This window comes from Mesocricetus auratus, unplaced genomic scaffold (genome assembly GCF_017639785.1).
Source record: "Mesocricetus auratus isolate SY011 unplaced genomic scaffold, BCM_Maur_2.0 Super-Scaffold_100009, whole genome shotgun sequence".
Lineage (NCBI taxonomy): Eukaryota > Metazoa > Chordata > Mammalia > Rodentia > Cricetidae > Mesocricetus > Mesocricetus auratus.
Window position 1 is genome coordinate 86180221 of NW_024429193.1, and position 26890 is coordinate 86207110.

At 40.4% G+C, this 26890-nt stretch overlaps 1 protein-coding gene across 1 annotated transcript in view; it reads right to left on the bottom strand.

The window, feature by feature from the left end:
- LOC101844513 (IQCJ-SCHIP1 readthrough transcript protein) overlaps positions 1-26890 on the bottom strand; it is a 608362-nt gene that overhangs the window by 353679 nt on the left and 227793 nt on the right. The window lies entirely within an intron of this gene.

Below are 26890 nucleotides of genomic sequence, written 5' to 3' on the forward strand. Positions count from 1 at the left end.
AGCTGCCCAGGGAGCCCCCGGAATCCTCCTGTATATGTCACCCAGAGGTGGGCTTACAGGCATGGGACTGGTAGTCAACTCTTTATGTAGTTTCCTGGACCAGAACTTAGGTTTTTGTTTCCCAGAGAGTCATGAGTCCAACTCTAAACAGCAATTTTAGTGGGTACTATGTAGAAATATGCTACCTTTATAGGTCAATATTACATTACAGAATAGTATTTTTATACTGAAGTCTGAATCAAGGCTATGCTTAGTATCAGAGATTCATGGGAGATTGCAGGGAGGGAGAATCCAGTGGTATAGACACCATAGGTTAGCAGTCCTCAATGTACTTGGCTGAAGTAACACAGAAGTTCTTTTATATAAGATGGTTTTGTTTGGATATAGTATATTTCTACCAAAGTACAGAGATTATGTCTACAGTAGATTCTCTTAAAATAAGGACAGGTGGCATGAAAGAGCAATATCTGTCCAATGATAGTCATCTCAAGTTGGTCCATGAATATCTAAGAAGAATGACATGGTAGGAATGTCAATGAATAAAATTATAGGTAATTATACAAAATGCTTAATTTGTATGTATGACTGAAAGCAATGTTTAAAAAGTAGCATTGTGTGGATGCACAGACCACATAACCCAGCACTCCCTGGAGCATAAGTGCCCACAGCCATTGTAATGTCCTTTTCATCCTCTAGTGGCTCTGTTTTCACTACAACAAGACTGAAACTAGGTTCCAGTGCCTGGGGATCACCTGGGAACTGCACAGAGCTTCCAATCCCAGCAGGAGCCAAGCACCCCAGACTCCAGGTCTTCTCTCCCACCAACAAGACCAGGAAACCAGAGGAGCCAGGGAGACCAGGGGACCAGCTGTTCTGGTGGGACCAGATACAACAGGCCCTGCATCAGGGCCTGTGTTCCAGTGCCTGGGGATTGCCTGGGAATTGCACAGAGCTTCCAATCCCAGCAGGAGACAAACACCCCAGACTCCAGGTCTTCTCTCCCACCAATGAGACCAGGAAACCAGCGGATCCAGCAAAGGGTCCAGTGGACCAGGTGGGAGGCTAAGCACCCCAGATCCCTGGTCTTCTTCTCCACCCACAGGACCAGAATGAGGACAAGGAATAGAAGAACTACCAGATTATTGGACTTGCTAGCACCCACCAAAAGGGAACTTTGGTCCCCTAACCACCAGACCAGTAAAGGGCTATTTCTGCACCCACTGAAAGAAGAGATGGGAATGAGACAATACAAAAACACACTCAGCAACAGAAAAACAAATATGATACCACCAGATTCTAGAGACTCCACAACAGCAAGACTCCAATGTTCCAATGCAAATGAAGCATAAGAGAATGACCTTAAAAACCACTTTCATGAAAATGATAGAGGCCCTAAAAGAGGATATAGGAAAATCCCTCAAAGAAATGGATGAAAAAACAAACCAAATAATGCAAGAAATGGAAGAAAAAAACAAAACAAAAAATGCAAGAAATGGAAGAAGAAACAAACCAAAAAAGGCAGGAAATGGAAGAAAGTCAAAGCAAAAAAATGCAAGAAATGGAAGAAGAACAAATCAAAAAAGGCAGGAAATGGTAGAAGAAACAAACCAAAAACTACAAGAACTGGAAGAAAAAGCAAACCAAAAAATGCAAGAAATGGAAGAAAGAACAAACCAAAAATTTCATAAAAGGCAACAAATGGATGAAAAGATAAACCGAAAATTGCAAGAAACAATGCAAACAGTGCAAGGGTTGAAAACTGAAATAGAGACAATAAAAAAAAACAATCTGAAGAAAGGCAGAAAATAGAAAAGCTGGGCAAACGGTCAGTTACTACCGATACAAGCATTACCAACAGAATACAAGAGATGGAAGAGAGAATCTCAGGTGTTGAAGATACAAGAGGAGAAAAGGATTTATCAACCAAAGAAAATCTTAAGTCCAACAAATCTTTAACACAAAACATCCAGGAAATATGGGACACCATGGAAAGACCAAACCTAAGAATAATAGGTATAGAAGAAGGAGAAGAAAACCACCTCAAATGGGCAGAAAACGTATTCAACAAAATCATAGAAGAAAACTTTCCCAACCTTAAGAAAGACATGCCAATGAAGGTACAAGAAGCTTACAGAACACCAAATAGAGTGGATCACAAAAAATAGTCCCCTCACCATATAATAAAGGTCAAGTAACATATAAAGGCAGACCTATCAGAATTACACCTGATTTCTCCATGAAAACTCTGAAAGCCAGAAGGTCCTGGATAGATATTCTACCTACACTAAGAGACCATGGATGCCAGCCCAGACTACTATACCCGGCAAAACTCTCAATCACTATAGACGGAGAAAACAAGATATTCCATGAAAACAAGATTCAAGCAATATGTGTCCACTAACCCAGCCCTACAGAAAATTTTGGAAGGAAAACTCCAACCCAAGGAAGCTAACTACAACCAGAAAAACATAGGCATTAGAGAATCCCTCTCTACCAACAGCCAAAAGAGCAAAGCGGTGAAATTCTACACATAATTCCACCAACAACAACCATTGCAAATCGAAGAAGGATGAGCAATCAATGGTCATTAATATCCCTCAATATTAATGGCCTTAACCCATAAAAAGACACAGGTTAGCAAAATGAATTCGAAGACAGAACCCTTCCTTCTGCTGCATACAAGAAACACACCTCACCCTCAAAGACAGACATTACCTGAGAGTTAAAGGTTGGGAAAATTTTTTCAATCAAATGGACCCAAGAAACAAGCAGGAGTAGCAATCCTAATATCTAACAAACTGGACTTTAAAATAAAATCAATCAAAAGAGATGAAGGAGGTCATTACATACTCATCACAGGTGAAACCCACCAAGATGAAGTGTCTATCCTGAACATCTATGCCCCAAATACAAAGGCATCCACATTCGTTAAAGAAACATTATTAGAACTTAAATCTCACCTAAAGCCCCACACAGTGATAGTGGGAGATTTCAACACACCACTCTCACCACTAGACAGGAATACCAGACAGAAACTCAACAAAGAAGCAAAGGGTCTAATAGAAGTAATGACCCAACTGGGATTAACAGATATCTATAGAACATTTCATCCACATAAAAAAGAATATACCTTCTTCTCACCACCACATGGAACCTTCTCAAAAATCGACCACATACTTGGCAACATATCAAACCTTAGCAGCTACAAAAAAACTGGAATAACTCCATGCATCTTATCAGACCACCATGCTTTAAAATTAGAATTCAACAACAACACAAATTGCAGAAAACCTACAAACTCATGGAAATTGAATAATGCTCAACTGTACCATCCCTGGGTCAAAGAGGAAATAAAAAAAGAAATTAAAGACTTCCTCGAATTCAATGAGAACGAAGACACAACATACCCAAACCTATGGGACACTTTGAAAGCAGTGCTACAGGGGAAGTTCATAGCACTAAGTGCTCACATGAAGAAACAGGAGGATAGTTATACCAGAGAATTAACATCAGAGCTGAAAGCTCTAGAACACAAAGAAGCAAACTCCCCCAGGAGGAGTAGACGCCAGGAAATAATCAAATTGAGGGCTGAAATCAATAAAGTAGAAACCAGGAAAACAATACAAAGAATCAATGCAACGAAGAGTTGGTTCTTTGAGAAAATCAACAAGATAGACAAACCTTTGTCCAAACTTACCAAACAGCAGAGAGTGAACACGCAAATTAACAAAATCAGAAATGAAAAGGGGGACATAACAACAGACTCTGAGGAAATCCAGAGAATCATTAGGTCATACTTTGAAAACCTGTACTCCACAAAATTCGAAAATTTAAAGGAAATGGATGACTTCCTGGATAGCTATCAATTGCCAAAACTAAATCAAGAACAGATAAGCAATTTAAATAGACCTATAACCCCTATGGAAATAGAAGCAGTCATCAAAAGTCTCCCAACCAAAAAAAGCCCAGGTCCAGATGGCCTCAGTGCAGATTTCTACCAGAAATTCAAAGAACAGCTTATACCAATTCTTCTCAAAGTATTCCATGCAATAGAAGCAGAAGGGTCTTTGCCAAAATCTTTCTATGAGTCTTCAATAACTTTGATCCCCAAGCCACAGAAAGACACAACTAAGAAAAAGAACATTGATGCAAAAATACTCAATAAAATACTGGCTAATCAGATCCAAGAACACACTAAAACAATCATTCACCACGATCAAGTAGGTTTCATCCCAGCAATGCAGGGATGGATGGTTCAACATATGAAAATCCATCAACGTAATCCACCATATAAACAAGCTGAAAAACAAAAATCACATGATCATCTCACTAGATGCTGAAAAAGCCTTTGACAAAATCTAACACCCCTTCATGTTAAAGGTCTTGGAGAGATCTGGGATAACAGGAACATACTTAAACATAATAAAAGCTATATACAGTAAACCAACAGCCAACATCAAACTAAATGGACAGAAACTCAACGTAATTCCTCTAAAATCAGGAACAAAACAAGGCTGTCCACTCTCTCCATACCTTTTCAACATGGTACTTGAAGTTCTAGCCATTGCCATACAACAACAAAAGGGCATCAAGGGGATACAAATTGGGAAGGAAGAGGTCAAACTTTCACTGTTTGCAGACGATATGATAGTTTACATCAATGACCCAAAGAACTCTACCAGGGAACTCTTACAGCTGAGTAACACCTTCAGCAAAGTGGCAGGTTACAAGATCAACTCAAGAAAATCAGTAGCCCTTCTATGTACAGATGATAAAAGGGCTGAGAAAGAAATCAGAGAAACATCACCCTTTACAATTGCCACAAACAACATAAAATACCTTGGTGTAACGCTAACCAAACAAGTGAAAGACATGTATCATAAGAACTTTGACTCTTTAAAGAAAGAAATTAAAGAACCCCTCAGAAAATGGAAAGATCTCCCATGCTCTTGGATAGGAAGGATCAATGTAGTAAAAATGGCAATCCTGCCAAAAACAATCTACAGATTCAATGCAATCCCCATTAAAATCCCAGCACAATTCTTCACAGACCTTGAAAGAACAATAATCAATTTTGTATGGAAAAACAAAAGACCCAGGATAGCCAAAACAACCCTGTTCAACAAGGCAAAGTCCGGAGGCATCACCATCCCTGACCTCAAGCTCTATTATAGAGCTATAGTCCTGAAAACAGCTTGGTATTGGCACAAAAATAGACAGGAAGACCAATGAAATCTAACTGAAAACCCTGATATTAACCCACACACGTATGAACATCTGATCTTTGACAAAGAAGCTAAAAATATACAATGGAATAAAGAAAGCATCTTCTGATTTTGTTAATTAGCATGCTCTCTCTCAGTCTTTTGGTTAATTTGGACAGAGGTTTGTCTATTTTGTTGACTTTTACAAAGAACCAACTCTTTGTTTCATTGATTCCTGTCAATGTTCTCCTGGTTTCTACTTGATTGATTTCAGCCCTCAATTTGATTATTTCCTGGTGTCTGCTCCTCCTGGGTGAGTTTGCTTCTTTTTGTTCTAGAATGTTCAGCTGTGCTATTAATTCTCTAGTATGAATGTTCTCTAGTTTCTTCATGTGGGCACTTAGTGCTATGAACTTTCCTCTCAGCACTGCTTTCAAAGTGTCCCATAGGTTTGCGTATGTTGTGTCTTCATTCTCAATGAATTCCAGGAAGTCTTTAATTTCTTTTTTTTATTTCTTCCTTTACCCAGGGATGGTGCAATTGAGCATTGTTCAATTTCCATGAGTTTGTAGGGTTTCTGCGATTTGTGTTGTTGTTGAATTCTAATTTTAATGCATGGTGGTCTGAGAAGATACAGGGGGTTATTCCAGGTTTTTTGTATCTGTGGAGATTTGCTATGTTTCCTATTATGTGGTCACTCATATATGGATTTTAGACATGGATTAGGAGAGTGCCAGTCTGCACTTCCACTGACAGAGGGTCTGGGAAACAGGAAAAAACCTAAAAGATATTCATGGTACCCAAGAAAAGAGAAATGAGGCAAGATCCTCTGAACAGATGGGGAAGATGGCGAGGGGTGGGGGGTAGGGGGACCTGGGAAATAGAGAGGGGGGAGAAGTGGAAGAGAGAGTAGGTCGTGGAGGAATACAAAGGTTGACTGGAGGGGTAGGATAGGGGGAAGAGGGAATCATAGGTTAGAAGACAGATCAGGCAAAAGTGTGACCTCTAGTGATCTAAAGGGATGACACCAATTGGCAAGCTAAGCAATAGTGTTGAGACCACCTCGAATGCCCATTCCTGATAGTGAACTTGCTGTCTATAACCATCCTGGAGCCTTCATCCTGGGACTGATGGAAGCAGAGGCAAACACCCACAGTTAAATACTGAACAGAACCCAAGGAACCCAGTGACAGAGAGAGAGGAGCAATGAGCAAATTGGCAAAGAATGGGCTGGGAAAACCAGCAGAGACAGATGATCTGAACGGGTGAGAGCTCTTGGACCCCAGACCGACAGCTGGGAGGCCAGCATGGGACCGATCCAGACCCCCTGAATGTGAGAGTCAGTGAGGAGGCCTGGGCTACCTATGGGGTCCTGAGCAGTGGATCAGTGTTTATCCCTCAAATACTAACAGACATAATGTGTCCATAACACAAAGAGGGATGCTCTCTCTGCCTGGACTCTTAGGGAAGTGACTGGACTTTACCCTGAGTGAAATGATAGATTCTAGATATCCCCTATGCAGAAGGAATTGGCAATAGGGTGGGAGGATCGGGGGGGGGATGGTGGGAGCGTGCAGGAGGAGGGGAGGGAGAGGGAACTGGGATTGACATGTAAAACAAGCTATTTAAAATTAAAATATAAAAAGAAAGCATCTTCAACAAATGGTGCTGGCATAACTGGAGGCTGGCATGTAGAAGAATGCGGATCGATACATGTTCATCGCCATGCACAAAACTTAAGTCCAAATGGATCAAAGACCTCAACATAAATCCAGCCACACTGAATCTCTTAGAAGAGAAAGTGGGTGGTACCCTTTAGTGAATTGGTACAGGAGACAGCTTCCTGAACATACCACCAGTAGCACAGACAGTGAGAACAACAATTAATAAATGGGACCTCCTGAAACTGAGAAGCTTCTGTAAGGCAAAGGACACAGTCAGCAAGACAAAAAGGCAGCCCACAGAATGGGAAAAAATATTCACTAACCCCACATCTGACAGAGGGTTGGTCTCCAAAATTTACAAAGAACTCAAGAAGCAAGTCTCCAAAACACCAAAGGATCCAATTAAAAAGTAGGCTGCAGAACTAAATAGAGAGTTTTCAATAGAGGAGTCTAAAATGGCTGAGAGGCACTTGAGAAAGTGCTCAACATCCTTAGCCATCCGGGAAATGAAATCAAAACAACTCTGAGATACCATCTCACTCCTGTCAGAATGGCTTAAATCAAAAACACCAATGACAATTTATGCTGAAGAGGATGTGGTAAAAGAGGAACACTCCTCCATTGCTGGTGGGAGTGCCAACTTGTACATCCACTTTGGAAATCAGTATGGAGATTCCTCAGAAAAATGGGAATAAACCGACCACAAGCCCAGCAACTCTACTCTTAGGCATATATCCAAAAGATGACCATTCATACAACAAGGATGTCTGTTCCACTATGTTCATAGCAGCATTATTTGTAATAGCCAGAACTTGGAAGCAACCTAGATGCCCCTTAACCGAAGAGTGGATAGAGAAAATGTGGTACATTTGCACAATGGAGTACTATTCAGCAGAAAGAAAACAATGGAATCCTGAAATTTGCAGGCAAATGTATGGCACTAGAAGAAACCATCCTGAGTGAGGTAACCCAGTCACAAAAAGAGAAACATGGCATGTACTCTCTCATATATGGATTTTAGACATAGATCTGGGGAGTGCCAGCCTACAATCCCATGGCCAGAGTCTGGGAAACAGGACCTTCATTCAGTGGCTGATGGAAGAAGAGGCAGACTCCCACGGCTAAGCACTGAGCTGAACTCAAGAAAGCCAGTAACAGAGAGGGAGGACTGATGGCCAAAGGAGTCAAGACTGGGCTGGTTTAACCCCAGAAACAGCTGATCTAACAAGGGTTAACTCTTGAATCCCAGGCTGAAGCCTGGGAATCCAGCATGGGACTGATCAGGACCCCCTGAATGGGGGTGTCAGTGAGGATGCCTAGGTAATCTATTGAGCCTTGGGCAGTAGATCAGTATTCATGCCAAGATACAAATGGACTTGGGACTCCCATCCAACAATGAGAGATGCACTCTCACCCTGAACTCTTGGGGGAGGGTCTAGGCCCTGCCCTGGATGAAATGACAGACTATGGACACCCCCATGGAGGGCCTCACCCTCCCTGGGGAAATGAGGGGATAATGGGGGGGGTTGGGAGGAGGGCACAGGAGGAGGGGAGGGAAAGGGAGAGGGACCTGGAACTGACTTGTGAAGCAACCTTGTTTCTAATCTAAATTTAAATTTAAAAATAAATAATAAAAAATTTAAATAAAAGTAAAAGAGGTTCATGGAAAAAAAGACTGAAACTAAGAAATGTTTCTTCAGCCTCTTGGATAATGTGAGCATTATGTAAAGTAAATTTTTGTTGTTGTCACACAAGAGGTGTCAACAAGAAATAGTAGGAAAGATAATAGCTTCCCAAATTTTTCCAAATTCAAATTCTGTACAAAGAACTTCACAAACAGAATTAATAGCCTTTATTTTTTCTAATTAAGAAACCACTTTGTAAGTGAGAAAAAAACCCATAGGGGAGCAAGTTAATTCCTTACAATACACTGGTGAAAGATGTTTAAGTTTTACTCAAAAGATGTTTAAGTTTTAGTCGAATATACCCCTTTTCCCATCTAATTGCTAGCATAGTCCCTGTGTCGTGAATAATGTATGGTTATACCATCAAATTTCCTTTCTTTTCCTTGATAATCCAATTGTTACTTGGGTTACCTAGTTTAAAATTATCTGCTTGCACTACACCTTTTCTTTTCAATCCAAGGGCTTTTTAAAACCATGAACACCATAGTCATGTGCCGTTCCACCATGCTGTTCTGGATTTCCTCAGAATGGGAACATCTGGACCTATTCTCTAGCAATGTGGCCAATCTTACTTGATCCCTGACAGTATACAGATCAGATCATGAAAGAGGACATTTGTAGCTTGAGTTCAATGAGCCTGTGACTGCTGTCATCGGTGTCGTGCATCACTTCAAAATCAACCCTTCAGGGACTGGCTTTAACACAGCATGTGTATCTGTAAAGGCATTTGTTGCTATTCTTCATACTAGGTTGTTTAAAATGTTTAGTGACTGCCAGGCCTGGAAGAACCTGCCTGAAATTCTAGCATCTGGAAATCTGAGAGAGGAGGCTATGCCATTGAAAGGTAGCCGTGGTCTGTGTAGTGAGACCCAGTTTTAAACAAGGAGAGAAACAAGCAAACAAGTAACTGAAAACAGTTCATCTCTTTTAAGTCCTGTGAAGACCTCATTCTCATTTTACAAAAACACATTTTGTAAGTGTAAATGTAGACTCAAAAATTAATTTCTCACTAGATACCATCCAGAATTTGTATATATAGGCCAGGTAACCCCTCCAGATAATTCATGTTTGTGGCTTGTCACCTGAATCCACATGATGAAAGAGATTCAGAAAGTTCATCAGCAGGACCAGTGCTGTCCATCAAAGTTAAGGTTAGATGACTAAGCAGCTGCAGTCTAGCTTAATAGGGTTCTTGCTGGTCCAGGAACAGCACAAATCCTTCTACTTCTGTGGTTTACATATAGTTGAATCGAGATTCTGCAGCAGACAAAGCCTACAATATCTCTCCAGTTAACTTTTCTTAATCCCCCCCACCCTTTAGGTTTCATCCCTGCCTTACATTGTCTTCTTTCTATTTATGTCATATGTGTGTTTATTTGTAATTTTAAAAATCTAGATTACATATAGAAACATGTAATATTTATCTTTCTCAGTTTGGTTTACCTTCCTAATAATGATCTTCAATCCTGTGTATTTGCCTACAAATGATATAATTCTTCTTTAGGGATGAATAATATACCACATTTTCTTTACTCATTTTTCTACTGATAGACATCTAGGCTGGTACTGTGACCTGATTACTGAGACTTATAAACAAGATGTGTTACAATAGACATGGATGTGCAAGCGTCTCTGTTGGATGTGGACTTGGTTTCCTTGGAATATGTGTAGACTTCTAGGAGTGCTGTAACTGGATCTTGGATACTTCTATTTTTAGTTTTTTTTTTCAGGAACCACAACACTGACTTTCATAATAGCTACATCAGTTTACACTGCCATCCTCTTTCCCTTTCCTTACATCCTTGACAGCATCTGTGGCCATTGGTCTTTTGTTTTTTGTTTTTTTTTTTTGATGATGGTCATTCTGGCTGGGTGAGATAAACTTCAATGTGTTTTTGATTTGCATTTTCCAGAAGGGAAGAATTTATGATCATTTGTATTTATTCTTTTGAGAACTTCCTGTGTAATTCATTTTCCTACTCATGAACCGGATGATTTTTTTTGAATGGCATTTGATTTTTGTAGCTGCTTATAGATTTTAGATACCAATCCTCTACACAGTAGGCAAATATTTTCACCCATCCTGTAAACACCTTCTTCATTCTACTGATTGGTTCATTTGTCATGCAGGGCTTTTTAATTTTGTGATTCCCATTTGTCAGTTCCTGGAATTATTTCCTGGGCCACTAAAACTCTTTTCTAAAAAGTCTTACCTGAGAACGACATATGATCAATGTCAACCTTACCAACATGGTGGATGGGTGAGGGCAAAGATGTGTGGCAGCAAAACTGATTGTTGTTAGACATACATAATAATACAGTAATCCCAAAAATCTACACAACAGTAAAATAATTAGAAAGAAATGCCTTTTATGTATTTATTCTCTTTAGTTTTAACTTGACATTAATTTTAACACCATTATAATTAACTCTAAAATAATAATAATAAAAAATGATGTCATTGGCTTTGGCTCACCTTTACATGATGACTCCTGTTCACCCTGAACTTGTCTCCCTAATTTACCTGCTTCCCTTCTCTTTTACTCCTCAGATGGGACATTTGGAGGGACAATGGTCTTTTCCATTATTCTGTTTTCTCATGCTCTTGGAATAGTCTAGTCTCTGTTTCGATTGGGTCGTAGGGAGATACTTAGAGCTGAAGTTATTATTTCTTCCCCTCTGCTGTAAAGGACATTGTGGCTGTTTGAATAAGTAAGCCCCCATAGGCTCATATATTTGCTGCTTAGTTATCAGAGAAGGAACAGGAGGTATGACCTTTTTGGAGAAAGTGTGTCACTGAGGATGGGCTTTGGGCTTTGAGGTTTCAAAAGCCCAAGCCAGGTCGAGTCACTCTCTCGCTTCCTGCTGCCTGAAGATCCAGTTGTAGAACTCTCAGCTATTTCTATAGTAACATGTCTGCCTCTATGCTGCCATGCTTCCTGCCATGATAATGATTGACTAAACCTATGAAACTGTGAGAAACCCACGTTAAATACTTCTCTTTAGATGAGGTATAGTAGTCATGGCGTCTCTTCACAGCAACAGAACATTAAGACAGCCTTCTTGGTGTTTGCCTAGAAGACTGAGCCTGGAAGTGGGGAAGTGCATGAATAGAGTTAGCAACCATAAGAATTATGAAGACTGCCTGGCTAATTCCTATGTGAGGAAAAGTCAAGTTTGCAAACCTGCTTCCTTATTTCTTCTGATTTTGGTTCCAACTATGTGTGAAAGAATGAAGTATTATGGTAAATGGGTTGTTGTAATGGTGAGTGACTGATGTAACTGGAAGAAAACCAGTGTAGATTTGGAGGATGGGCCACGATCTGAAGAGTGGATTGATCTGATAAAATGTTATAAAAATGACTTATTTGAACTACTTTCTGTTCCTATGACGACTAATTAAAATTTCTGTGATGATGAACACATGCTTTGCCATTCAACATGATAGCCAATAGTTGTAGATAGCTACTGACTACTTGAAATAAGGACATTAAACTAGTGTACCAAATATAGTTAATGTGCTTCAATAGCAAACAATTTACTTTTTATTTTAAATAGTGGCTAGTGGCATTTCATTGCATGTAGCTAGTGGCTCAATACTGCATAGTGTGGTTCTAGACCAGGAATCAGCAGATGATGGCTTGGTTTTAGTAATGTTCTATTGTTTCTAAACTTTTAGATGGTGGAAGAAACCTCATCCACACAATGACTGTGGGATGCAGACTTATGTGAACTACAACCTAAAACGTTTAATATGTGCTTTTATGGAAATGTGTATTAATTTTCCTTGTAGATGTTGCATTAATTATTCTAGAATGATGATGGTAATGGCAAGGACAGCACACTTGACGAAGCTTCTATAGCATAAACTAATATTTCTTCACTGAATTACCCAAGGTCTTCAAGGAGGACAAAGCTAAGTTAAGAGAGACTTGGTCTTATACTAAGAAGACAGAAACTGAGAAGAAAAAAGCCAGGAACAGGAGAAGGGCTAAGGAACTGAGCAACAGAAGTGTGGAGAGAGAAGAAGGATGTGTAAGAGAGACCTGCAGAAGTGTGGAGAGAGAATCGTGTGTAAGAGAGACCTGCAGAAGTGTGGAGAGAGAATCGTGTGTAAGAGAGACCTGCAGAAGTGTGGAGAGAGAATCGTATGTAAGAGAGACCTGCAGAAGTGTGGAGAGAGAATCGTGTGTCAGAGAGACCTGCAGAAGTGTGGAGAGAGAAGCGTGTGTCAGAGAGACCTGTAGGCATGCCCTAATGACCACTGCCTTGGGGCACATTGAGCCAGAATATCAGCAGCACAGCTGAGTCTACAGGCAGAAGTAAGGTGATCCTACATGTACAATTGCAACAGTGTCCTGAAGAACTTTTAGAAAGGTAAGGTCCCCTCCACTGTAGCTGTCTGTGAATCTGCTCCCATCTGCCAGAAGGATGATGGTAATGGCAGGATAGTATGCTTGCCAAAGGTTCTATAAAAACTAATCTCGGAGGTTTTCAATAGGAAGGAAATTATAAATGCTTAACGAGAATATTCTATGCTCACTAAAGACCACAGCATTTTAACTTCAGCTTGGAGAAACCATTGTGGATATGTAAGGACAAGTTTCAATGTTTCCTTAAAACTCTGACAAAATCGCTCCACGCAGCACTGCAGGACAGAGGTAATTTGTAGCAGAAAGTTCAGTGAGGAATCAGGCCCGTGGAGGCGCCAGCTCCCCTCAAGCCACATATCGGCTGTAAGCTTGGGGAGCTTACCAAATCTGCCCTCTCCGTGTTATCGTTACCTTATTGGCTACTGTGAAAAGAAAAGCAGGGCATTAACATACTTTCTCTGATACTCAAGATCAAACTGTCACCCTGCGGGGTTCTGCCTGCCACTCCAGCCATTCTTGTGTAATGCCCTCCTTCACCTTTGCTTCTGGTGGCACATCCATACCCTACTGTGTCCTTGTCTCTCGCTGTGGCCTCTGAGCAGCTGCTGTGTCCCCTCCATTGCCTCAGCCTCCTGCCTTACTTAGCACCATCCCCTCTTCAGTCCCGGCTGGACTCTAACTTCACTCCCCATGCTGTCCCCATGCAGTTTGGTCATTCTCTTGTGCCATGTGGATGATGCCCAGTTTCTTCACTAGAACATGACCCCATGAGGCAGGCAAGAAAACAATGGTGAATTAACTACCGAACTAACCAGCTCCTCCATTTTTAGTGGTTAGTGTGACACTCGGGGTCTGATTTCAGGTAAGCTCATACTATAAGTGATGTACCACCTATAAAATGATTTTGTGACTTGAGTTTGGTGACTTGGATCTCATTGGTACTCATCGCCAGTTCATCCTCACTGTAACCACACGACAGCTGCGTGCGTGGCAGAGCCTTAACCGTCAGGTTCTCTGAGGGAGGAAAGAGCTCTGGGAGCCTTCTCAGGGCTACAGGCCGGAGTAATTAGCCTGGCTGGAATTCAATCCTGAAAGTAGAACAACACACATCACCACAAGAAAGCTCGTGGAACTAATTTCCTGGTATATCTGTTGTCTTGAGATTTGATATCTTCTCTTCAAGGAGCTATTATATGTACTTTACTTCTATATTTTTCCCCTATGATTGAACAAAGAAAACTTAAGAGCAGCAATAAAAATAAATTTTCAAATACTAAATATGTTTGTAACATAGGATATTCTGAACAAAGCTCAAATAATTCAGTTTTGCATTTTCAGTGTGCACACAAGTGGGCTGAATGATGCTGAGATTTTTCTCCGTTTCTTCTCAATAATGGGTCAGATAAATCACTGTCTGATTGCCTATTACATTCTTGAGATTGCACTGGCAATGACTGGCAGTAAAAGGCCCCAATTCAGACTCACTTGTGTGCAAACAATAAACATTGTTTACCATTTTTATATTTATGCAATGATTATAAAATAGTCAACAGCCAAAAGACACTTAGAAATACAGCAACATCTTGCTTGCAGAAAGAGATCTGTGACAGGAATTTTTCTTCAATTCGGTCTGATTACGCTGTTTCACAATGAGGCAGTCATGTTAGATAGGCAGTGATCCCCACAGCCTCTCATAGCTTTGCTGTCAATCACAGAGTAATAAGCTGGAGAACCCTAACCTGCTGCATGGTAAGGAAGAACAATACTTCTGTTTGGCTCAATATTCTGTTTCTATGTGCATATTTCAACATCTCATGATTGACCTGGCTTACTGTGCAGATTTTCCTGTGTCCCTTTTCACTCCTTTCATTGAAATAAATGCTTATGATTGTGAACATTCATATCATTCATGAGGCTTTTGCTCATCCATCTTCTCCTTTGATTTGATATTACGCTTTAAAAGAAAAAACTCAAAACAAGGAAAACTCCTTCCAAAATCAGTAGGATAAATTGTCTAATGTTTGATTACATAGCCATGGAGCTTGGATTTTTATTTCCAAGTTCGAATCTTTACTGCCAGCCAATGATAATCTTGTTTGTTAATTTAAGCTCAAGGACATGCATTTCTGAACCAAACTATCAAACAAATATTTTTTCTATTGATTAATGGGTAGTTTAGTTTTTCTCTGGCATTTATCATTGGCCCACTAGGTGTAGTCTAGAATGCGGGATAGTTAGCATTTTTTATGTGTGTGTGTGTGTGTGTGTGTGTGTGTGCGCACGCAAGGCACACTACTAAGCAAATGGAAGAAAGCAAATTTAAGAAGGGATAGTGTTCACACACAGAGAATGCTATTGCAAGCCCATTCCTGTGCAGGCTTGTGATAGGGCTGGAGACAGCTTCTTGTAAAGGATGAAACTTTAGTTGGGTCTTGCAGGGGATAATGACCTGACATTGTCAGAAAAAGAGCAGATGGCTCTCCCAGGTGGTGGGAACTGTGTGAAATATCTTCAAGAATCATTTTAATGGTTATAGTGAGTAATTAATATAGTTATTCCCTAGTATGTTTGCATACTTGCATTTTAAATGATAATTCATCATTATAGGTAGTGTCTGATTCTCATGAGTATTATTTTAAAATTATTGTATAATGTTTTATTAATTAAAAATATTCAACATTCATTATGAGTTTGGAATCTTTCATGTTCTCTTGTGGTAAAGACTAGTGTGTGTGCTACCAGTCAATATACAGACTTCATTTTGGCTTTGATGAGGGCAGTGAACTATTAGGGAGGTTTTATTTCTCTGCATTTTTAACAGGTGGACTTGTGGGTGTTGTTATGTTGAAGGTCAATATTCCCTGGAGAATATCAACAAGTGTTTCCTGAAAGTTAACACAAGGATATAAACCTCCTATTCTCTTCTCTCTTGTGAGCAGAGCCTGACATTGTTCTGGGCAGTACAGAGCCTACACTGGACAGTAAAGGACTCTCCAGCAGGGTGCACATAGAGTGGGCAGTGTGTGCTCCTGTCCCCAATGTGAGCTGGATGTGTTTGAAAAAGAAGAAAGTAGGTTTCTGTTAACCTGCTATCTCAGTTCTCTTCTTCCAGGGAGCCCTCTGAGGCCATAGCAGAATGAAAGTTTGAGTAAAAATGAAGAGTGAAATTATTCAAGTGTGTTATAGGGACATGGGAGCCTTCATGGGCAGAGATGGATATTGCCAGGCACTAGAAAGCTTCAGGAGTAAAGATTAGAAGTCAGGAAGTGGACACTCATCCACTGAGAGATTCGAGGATGGACAGGTACAGGATGGAGCTGGGCTGAAGGCAGGCAGGAACTCCTGAACTGGAAGCATCTGGCCCAGTTGCTGTGGAAGGAGAGTTGGGGAGGCAAGCCTACTTGCTCAATGACTTGAGACTGCCTCTTATCTGCAAGAAGGTGGGTGGAAGCCGGCAAACACAGGTGATGTTTTATACCTAGCTCAAATGTCACCTCCTTACTCCCAGCATGGCTTCTAGTTTATTATTAGTACTTCAAGCTATTATTTCTTCAACGTTTACTTATTTAAAAAAAAGAGGAAGTAGTTTCTTTTCAGTAAGATCGTGAAATTCACAGGCAAATGAATGGCACTAGAAGAAACCATCCTGAGTGAGGTAACCCAGTCACAAAATGGTATGTACTCACTCATATATGGATTTTAGACATGGAACAGGGTATTGCCAGCCTACAATTCCACTGCTAGAGAGTTTGGGAAACAGGGAGTACCCCAAGAGAGATGTGCATGGTACTCCAGAGAAGGGGAATGGGACAGGATCTCCTGAGTGGATTGGGAGCATGGCGGGAGGGTAGAAGGAGCTGGAAGTAAGAGAGGGGGAGAAGAGGAGAGGAGAGGAGGACACAAGGGAGCAGGAATGTTGAATAGGGGAAGAATAGAGGAGAACAGGATAAGAGATACCATAATAGACATAATAGAGGGAGTCATTATAGGTTTGAGGAGAGATCTGGCACTAGTGAGATTTCCAGAAATCTACAAGGTCAATCTAAGTAATTGTGGAGAGGCTACCTTAAATGCCCTTTCCCGATAATGAGATTGACGACTACCTTGTATGCCATCCTAGAGCCTTCATCCAGTGGCTGATGGAAGCACAGGCAAATACCCACAGCTAAACACTGAACTGAATTCCTGGAACCCAGTTGCAGAGAGGGAGGCGTGATGAGCAAAGGGGTCAAGACCTTGACTGATGAAATCCACAGAAACAGCTGACCTGAACAAGGGGGAGCTCATGGATCCCAGACTGATGACTGAGAGGCCAATATGGGATTGATCCAGACCCCCTAAATTTGGGTGTCAGTAGGAGGCCACGACAATTTATGGGGCCTCTAATGGTAGATCAGTATTTATTGCTGGCATACGAATGGACATGGAGGGATGCTCTCTCAGCCTGGACACATGGGGGAGGACCTAGACCCTGCCCCAGATGATATGACAGACTTTGGAGATCCCCATGGAAGGCCTTGCCCTCCCTGGGGAGCAGAAAGGGTATGGGGTAGGGAGTTGGGGTGTGGTTGTGGTTGGGGAAGGAGGGGAGGGAGAAGGAGCTGGGACTGACATGTGAAGCAAGTTTGTTTCTAAGTTAAATAAAAAATAAATTTAAAAAAGTATTGTAATGAAGTATTATTGTGTGTCCTAGGGATGCCATGGTTTTCAGTCACTTTACTCTTTTGACTTCTATAGTGTTCCCATGTTGTGTACATGTATTTCTGAGAGTGCTTGGCATCCACACTCTACAAAAATTGTAGTTTTTGTAACTTGTTACTACAGAGCAGCAACAATAGTTTCCGAATATTAGTCAATCCAGGTTACTGACATTTGAAGCACTCAGGTTGCTGGTTTCTGGGTTGAAATCTCCTGTGGGTAGAAACGTTGTAACTTGTTCATGAAAAGCTTGTTTGGCAGAGGCTAGCATATGATGAAGAATTTTATTTCAGATTTATTTTTTATAGGATTCCTTTTCTTTGGGACCAGTGTTGAATTGAATTTTCCAGGTTAAACAGCTCTGTGTAGGAAATTCTGAGGCATTCCTGTGGCAATCCATCCTTTGCCCACCATGGTTGCTGCTTGAGGTGATGTCCATATTTCCTATCTTATGTGCAGCTAGGGTATCAGGCATTCTGCAACTGGTATGGGACATCCTGTGGCTGGTGTCGTCCATGGAACTAACTGTTCTTCAAAGCATGGGAGAATAGCTGGACTTTGGGAGGATATGTCAAGAGACAAGGTTTCAATGCAAATGTGTCTGTATGTGCATATGTGCAGGCTTGTGTGTGTGTTCTCTGGTGTATCTGTTTTATGAAACCATTGAAAAAACCTTGCTTTTGCTTAGTCTCAACTAGATGCCAATAAGGAATAGCCAGCAGTTGTCTGTCTTAACTGGGCTGGAAAATCTATCCCATTACTTTTCATTTGTAGTAGGTAGACTTCCTAATACATTGTTTGTAAGGGAAGTAGATTTTAACTGGGGAGGATAACTAATGTCCAGTGTGGTAGATCTTATTAAAAATAAATCTTTCATGTATGAGGTTTTAATATTTTAACCATGAAATTAGTGCTGTTAATGCTATGAACCTCATTTTAATTGTCAAACGTATGAATGAAAAGCATTCTCAGTTCATAAAAAGTCACATGGCAAACACAAGATGACAGATAACTTGCAGTGGTTTTCAGAGTAATATTCATTCAATAAGGTGATTGCCAAGTCAAAACTGATACATCTCTCAAAGGAAAAAATGTGTAGTGATGTGCTTACTACATCCAGTAGCTTATTACTTCACAAAGAGTTAGGATTAGTTATGTTTGGAGAAGAAACTCTGCTGTCTCCGTTGTAATGAATAATATGAAGGTTTTTTGAAATTCATGCAGTCCTGTTTATGAAAGAACACCTGGGAAGCTTTATTTCGTGCTTAGAACAAGACATAAAATTGTTGAGAACATCATATTTAATGTCCGCATTTACATAGGCAGATCAGCAGTGGTAGCAACTTTGCTGACTGTCTGTCTTCTCACAGACTGAAAAGGGCCAGTTATTGAGTGTCTGTTAGTGATGGCAGAAGGGTAACACTGGAGTTGGTGACCCTACTTGTGACCTGTTCTTTTTACACACTTTTCTGTGTTTATCATCTCATCCACTCCAGTGGCCGCTGGTGCAGCACTAGCAGAAGAATTCTATTCTCACAAAAAAAGGAAAGGTCAGAATTTTTCCTTAAGATTCTGTTTGCTGTATATGTTGGAGACACAGACTTTGTCCTATAATTCTGAAAGCTACAATTTGACCATCCCATCTTTAGGAGCTTCAATCTACTTAAATATAAAGCATGTTAACCCCTATTCTTCAATCTTAAACTCTTTTTAATGCATCTTTCATGAAGCTGTCTAATTAAAACAGATACACACACAAAGTCAAAGAGAGCAGAGTAAGAAATATTTTGTCAACATAAAGGACAGAAGAAAAGACAATTTAAATATATTTTAAGCATATTCATGGAAATGAACTTTTTGGTGAGTTTGATGACTAACTGTAGTTATGAATGGTGGGAAGTAAGGAGATTCTAAATATGTTTTAAGATGCTATTATCACAAAGAATGGAATAAACGGCTTACTCTAAATTTAAACAAAAACTATGCATTTTATTAATATAGAATAATTTTCTGTCAGCTCATTAAAGAAAATACATGAAGAATCAGTTCACTCATTCACCCAGGCTGCTCACTTGTCCCAGTTCATCGCAAACAAACACAAGGGGACACTTGGGCTGCCTTAGCAGGGTTAGGGTTATGAAATCCTGAAAGTCCTTCAGGCCATGTTTATTCTAAACAAAGGAACTGAAATGGCATGTAACTGTGACCCTTCTCTGGCATCATGTCCTCATTGTCCTATGATTGAGTATCCCTGCCTCTCCAAGAATTTGCAGTATTAAATGTACCCCACTTGGTTCAACCCATACTATGTACCAGCATTTCCAAGTCATCTCAACAATAACATTGTATATGTCACTGGCATTGCCATTAAGAGCCTGTTTCTATACTGGTGGCCAGGAGTTACATCTAGCTTTGTATTGCACAGTGGGCTCCTTAACTCTTTAGGAGAAAGGGTCATCCCTTTATCCATCCACTAATCCCTTCATTTGGCCAAGATTTACTAAGCATCTATTATATGCCAGGGACTGTTTTAGACACTAGGAATACACAGTGAACAAAATGGGCAAAACCTTTGATCATGGAGAGCTTACATTGTATTGAGACAGGCAATGAATATATAAATGAGAAAATATGCTATATTATGAAGTGAAGACAGATGAACTAGGGGAGTGACACCAAAGCAGCTGGTGTGAGGGGGTGTGCATTGCACCCTCCAGGAGAAGAGTCAGGATGGGCATCGTGAATAAAGTGACATTTGAATGAGCTCTGCAAGGGGGAGAATGAATGCCAAAGTAAAGAACTTGCCTGCAGCGGGGACTGATGGGAAGCTCTTCCAGTGGGGAGCTGCCTGAGCAGAAGCAGTGAGGCTGTGGTGTTGATCAAAGGGAGAGGGTGTGGTGGCTAGAGGTGGGATATTTAGTGCAGGTGAGGCAGGAGGCTCAATGCCCAGAATATGCCGAAGCGGGAGCCTCTGGGAGTTGCTTTGGGTTGGATACTGGGTGTGGAGGGAAGCATAAACCTCCAAGTGTTCACCAAGTGTCACAGGTGAACTCATCGACCACCTGCACCTGCCCATTCCCACTGGATCACCAGAGACCTACTCCACCCCTTGGGCTCAGCCTCCTATTCCTTACACAGTCCCTAAGACCACAGGTCCCAGAGCCCGCTCTAGACTTCCGCCGGTTCTTACAGACTAGAGCTGGGGCATTGTGGGATAGACTCCCAGGTGTGAGCTTTTAGATCTGAGTGCTTTGGATGCTTACACACAGAGTCTTCAGGAAGACATTTAGCTGACTAAAGCTTCCCTTCTGCTTATATGTCTTATTATGTAAGTGGCTTTAGTATTTATATAAAATCTAGGATTCACAATGAGAGAAACCATGAGATTTGTGTTTTCAAGCCTGGCTTATTTTGCTTAAGATATTCCTCAGTTGTATTCATTATGCAAAAATGCCAATTTCATTCTTCATGTGGCTGAATAAAACTCCATTGTGTACATATACCACATTTTTTATCCACCCATTTGAAAAACCACTCACAGGTGTGCTCTCATATTTGAACTTTAGTTTCAGATATAGTCAAATAAACAAGTAAGAATAGCCATCACAGATACCCAGGATAATTCTTTAACCGATTATTGTGAATATATCAAGAATAAACAGCAGTATGCAAGTATCTCTGTGATTCGTATAGTATACACCTGGAGTGGTATATTTGAGTCTGATGGAAGTTTATTTTTAATTTTTAAAGAAGGATCACACTGACTTTCATGGTGGTGTTTCCAGTTACATTCCTGTCAGCAGTAAATACAGGTTCCCATTCTCACATCGTCACCAGAGTTTTCAATTTGTTTTCCTTATGATGACCATTCTGATTGCTTTCTTCTTCTTTTTCTTTCTATTTTTTTTTTGAGATTTGGGTTTTCCTTGTATAACAGCTCTGGCTGTCCTGGAACTTCCTTTGTAGACCATGTTATCCTGAACTCACAAAAATTCACCTGTCTCTGCCTCCCAAGTGTTGAGTTTAAAGCCATGTGTCACTGTCACTCACCTGTTTTTGTTTGTTTTGTTTTTATTTTTAAATCTTATTTGTTCTCTGGTTGAGGTGTATATCTCTTTAGTTAGTCTACCTTCATTCCTTTATCAATAACCATAGTTTTAAGATATCTTTATTCAGATATTACTCATATAATATGCTGTATTTTTCTATTGCTTTTTTGTATTATTTCATTTATTTTAGAGATCATAATATAATTACATTTTCATCTTCACTTTTCTCCCTCAAAACTCTCATATGACCCTCCTTTACCCTTTTCAAAGTCGTGACCTTTTTTGTTATTATATACATATATGAAATATATACATATACATTCCTAAATATATAAATATACCCAACTGAATGTATGTATATATTGTTGCTCTCTTCCTTGGGGAAGGCTATTTCTTTCACTCTTAGCATTCCTTAGTTGCCTGAAGTTATATTTGCAGGGTTGAGATTGGGCTTTCCCCCATTCACTTTGGCATGTCTATTGTTGTTTTTGTTAAGCAGTTATGTTGGTGAGACTATGGGTGTAGCTTTTGAAATTACTAGGAGGAACAGTCTCACAGCAAATTCCCAGATGCTTTCTATACCTTTTTTCACAAAGTACTCTTTAGGAGTTGCATTTGCTTTATAGATGTATCCATTGGGACTAGATGCACAGCTCAGCATTTTGATTGATTATGGTTTTCTGTAATGGTCTCTGCTGCAAAGAGAAGTTTCCTTGAAGATAGGTGAGGGCTGCACTTGTCTGCAGATATAAAGACACATGTTTAGAATGTAGTTAGGGATTGTGCTGGTTTACTAAAGTGGTTGTAGGTTTTCCTTCAAGATCCATGCCTTCTCCATCTCTGGGTTCTTGGCTAGGTTTTTTTCATTACCAGGCATGCTTACTTCTTGCTGAGAGGGTCTCAAGTCCAATGAGATAACTTTGGTTGACACCATGGTGTGTGTGCCACTGCTGCACTATTAAGGCTATTACTATGATCCATGGTGTCATAGCTGAGTCAACTATTGTTTCTCTCCTTTGGAGGCTTGCACAGTACCTTCTGGTACCATGAAAACTTGTCCTCAGGAAGGAGGCTTTCAGGTCAGTTCTAACTCAGGGGCTTCTGGGTCCTGTAACTGAAGTGCCTGGTGTCTTTAGCAATAGGTACTTCAACCATGGGCAATAACAGTTTATAATGGTTGGAAGTCTTGGACAGCGCTGACTAACAACTCAAAAGAGGCTTCTTATGCCTGATGGTAGGGTTTTGCTAGGAGGTCTTTAATTCTTGAGGACAGCACTGTCATTCCAAATGAGAAATTTTCATTTTAACTGTGTTATATGTATTTACACACAGATTTATGTGTTTTGTAGATTTTTTTAAGTCAACAGGTAATTGTAGAAGTCCTTGTGATGTTTTCCAACATCCTCACTGTTATTTTATCCTCCTCTATTATTTGACTACATTTATCTCCTTCTGAATGCCTAGTTAGAGCCCCCTCCCCCATGTCCTTGATAAGATCACTTGTACCCGGTTATTCCCTTCACTATTGCTTTCCCCCAACTCCCTACCCTGTAATGGCCTCTTGGTACTTTCCTGGTTTCTGCAGTTACTCCTGGCTAGGGACTCACATCTGAAGATTTGGAGCTAGGAACCTCTGATGAGAGATAACATGCAATGTTTGTCTTTCTGGATCCCGGTTACCTCACTAATATGATCTTTTCCAACATAGTTTTAATTTGCATTCCTATAGAGGATAAAGATGTTAAACATTTTTCATGTATTTCCTGCCCACTTGTACTTTCATCTTTTGAGAACTGTCTGCTTATTTCATTATTGACTTGGATAGGCATCTTTTTTATATTGACTTTTCGTTTTTTGAGCCCCTAATGTATTCTAAAAACCAATCCTTTGTCAGATATACAACTATCAAAGACTTTTCTCTGGTTGTGTAGGCTGTCTTTCCACTAAATTAACTGTTCAGTTGCCTTTCAATTTCACACAATCCATTAGCCAATTCTTGATTTTATTGGCTGAGTTCTTGGAGACCTTTTCAGAAAGTCTGTGCCTATATCTATGTCTTGAGCAGTTTTCTTACCCCTTTCCCCCTAGTGGTTTCAGATATTACATTAAGGTTTCTAAAAATCTATTTTGAGTTGATCTTTGCACATGGTAAGAGCTGGGGCCTCAAGTTCCTTCATCTTCATATGTTGGGATCCAGTTTTCCTACCACCTCTATTGAAGAAGATGTCTTTTCTTCATGCCTACGGGAGGTTTTCTTGAGTAAGTTAATAGACGTAGAAAGTCGCACCCAGAAGGAGAGCTGCACCGTTCTCCAGGCACAGGTCCAGGAGTATGCAAAAAGGAGACACTAGTCACCAGCATTCATCTCCTGCTACTTTCTGACTGTGACCTCGATACCAGGTGACCGGCTACCTCAAGCCCTTTCAATGCCATGACTTTCCCAACATGATGGACTGTCCCATGGAAACATGAGTCCAAATAAGGCCTCCCCTCCTTGTGTTGCTTTTGTCAAGGCACACTGTCACAGCAAGAAAATTAGATAATGCCCGTATAAACCCTCAGACACCCAATCTATTGCTACTGTTCTTGCATATTCACAGGACAATAGATAGGTGCCTAGGTGAGCCAAACGTTTGTTATTATTGTAACAGTCATCAACATAAAACACATTCGAGCATGGTCTCTTTCTCACCTGCCATATAAATCCTTTTAAAGGATATCTTAAGTCTCATGCATTAAGCTTTAAAGCAACTCTGTGAAACTTGCAGACTTTAGTGTAAATCCTCTTGATATGTTAAACTAAGGTTTGCTACGATAAAACCTTGGGTCTCTTTCTTCTGGCAAAGCTGTGCTTATATTCTTATCTTCTGGCAAATTTTCTCCTGAGAGTTTTGTCATCTTTATTCTGCATGACTGTATTTATGCTGTAATTGGAAAAACTTCAGGACACCTATTTCACATGCCCTCATTCCTATATGGGCATAACTAACTGCCTGCAGAATTGTGATGCCATGCAAAGACATACACCTAATTATGCTTTTGGACTTAGCAGGATGAATGTAATTCTGTCCTCTGATCACAAGCTAGATATTTAAAATTTTAATTGGCTATTATTTTTCCAAGTGAGCTTATTATAATTGGAGGTTGAATTATATTGGAAAGTATATGTGAAGAAAATCCCTGTATTTCATGTTTGAAATTTAATGTTACATACATTTCTAACAATAGACTAGCAATTATATTGTTTGAAGTTGTGTATATTTCACCCATGCATTTTATAAAGATTTATGTATGTGTTTTATGGTAAAAATTTCTTTATAATATAGAATTGGATAGGACTTACCAACTCAGAGGTCAAGCCTACTACAATTATTGCTATTTTTAAAAAGGCTATGGTTTGATATTTAGGATATTAAAATCCACATTATAATTCCATTTAGAAGCTTTCTTGCTTTCTTTCTTTTTTCTTTCTTCCTTTGTTTTGGTTTCTTCAAGGCAGGGTTTCTCTGTGTATAGCCCTGGCTGTCATGGAACTCACTCTGTTGACCAGTTTGGCCTAGAACTCACAGAGATCATCATGGCTCTACCTCCCAAGGACTGGGATTACAGGTGTGTGCCACCACCACCTGGTTTAGAAGTCTGTATTACTTCAGCTGTACTTAGGGTGTTCAGACTCTTTGATTCAAATCCCAGCAAGGTGAGGCAGCAACAAACATGAGTGAATCATAATATGCAGTGCCTTGGAGGCATCTTCTCTAACTAGAGGGCAACACACTTAGTTCTTGTCAAGTTCTTGTCAGTTATATTGTCAGTGCAAACATTACACACACAAATTTTCTAGAGATGCCATTGTATTAATCTTAGTTTAAATGCTGGCCAAATAAGTCATGCGTGCTTCTTGAGTCAAGTGATGCTCATCTGAGCTAAGTCATGATGAAAGGCCCTCACATGTGAGCACTGCTCATATTTCTACAGCTTAGTTAGCTCGTCGGTGAATAGGAATATTCCTTCTAGTTAAAGTAAGAATGTCCTAGCTCCTCGCAGGTGCTCTGTATGCTTGCATCTGCCCAGGGAAGACAGGAGGCTCAGCTGAGCACAGTGGATGGGAAATAGCAGGGAAGGTAGGGAAAGGGGCACTTTGCTTTCAGGATGGCAGGAGTGGACTCTGAGACAACTCACACAAAGCAATTTAGCAGTATGTTCAAGAGACTTTACCTTAACATGCTGTCTTTAACTCTGCCCTTATGTGTCTTTAAATTTATTTGTAAGAAAACTACTAATGCTAAATCACATAGGCTTAAAATGGCATGTGCATATAAGTTTGGCCATCACAGTTTTTATCTGGTGGTAAATCTTGACATAACCAGAATGTATATTGGTTGCAAACTGAGTCAAATGTGATTTAATTTCTTCTGTGTAATATAATGGTTGGTGTATTTAATACACACAAACACCATTTTAAATGAAAGAAACTTGAAGACATTTTAATATCTCTAACCCTTTCCCCTCCAAAAAAATCACAGAGAAGTTCTAAGTCTAATTCACTGGGATGGAGAATTAGTTGAATGTTGTCAGTCTTACACAATACAGGGATGCACAGATAAGCATCAACAAGAAGTAAGCTAGAGGAATCAATGTATGCGTACAACAATGATACAGAATGGCATCATACACTATCAAGAGGCTTATAGAATGCATGTGGCAGTCGGGACCTGCTGCAAGCCTGTCGTGGCCTCTGCAACTGTCAGATCTAGCTTCTGAGCATTGGTGTATGAACTGCCCAGTACCGCCTCTCTAGGGTCCTGCCATCAGCAGATACACTGAACTGTTTGCTGTCGCTGTGCCTCTGTCATTGATGCTCATCTCAGAACCTCCCGACCACCTTCTCAACTTGTACCCCTCCCCTTCCTTTCAGGTTCGCCATGGCGGAGTGTCACCACAGCCCTTTGCTAGGTCCCTCCCCTAAGCAGTCAGGTCTCTCTGCCTTTTATCATCCTGCTCACTCTGACAGCTTTCATCTGTTTAGATTTCTGCCTCCTCTATCCCGCTGAGAACAGGGCCACTGTGATGTACACACACACACACACACACACACACACACACACAGACACACACACACACACACACACACACACACACACACACACACACACGACTGTATCATGTCCTAGTTCCCAGTGAAGGCAAAGTGCACCTTCCCCCACCCAGACACAACCA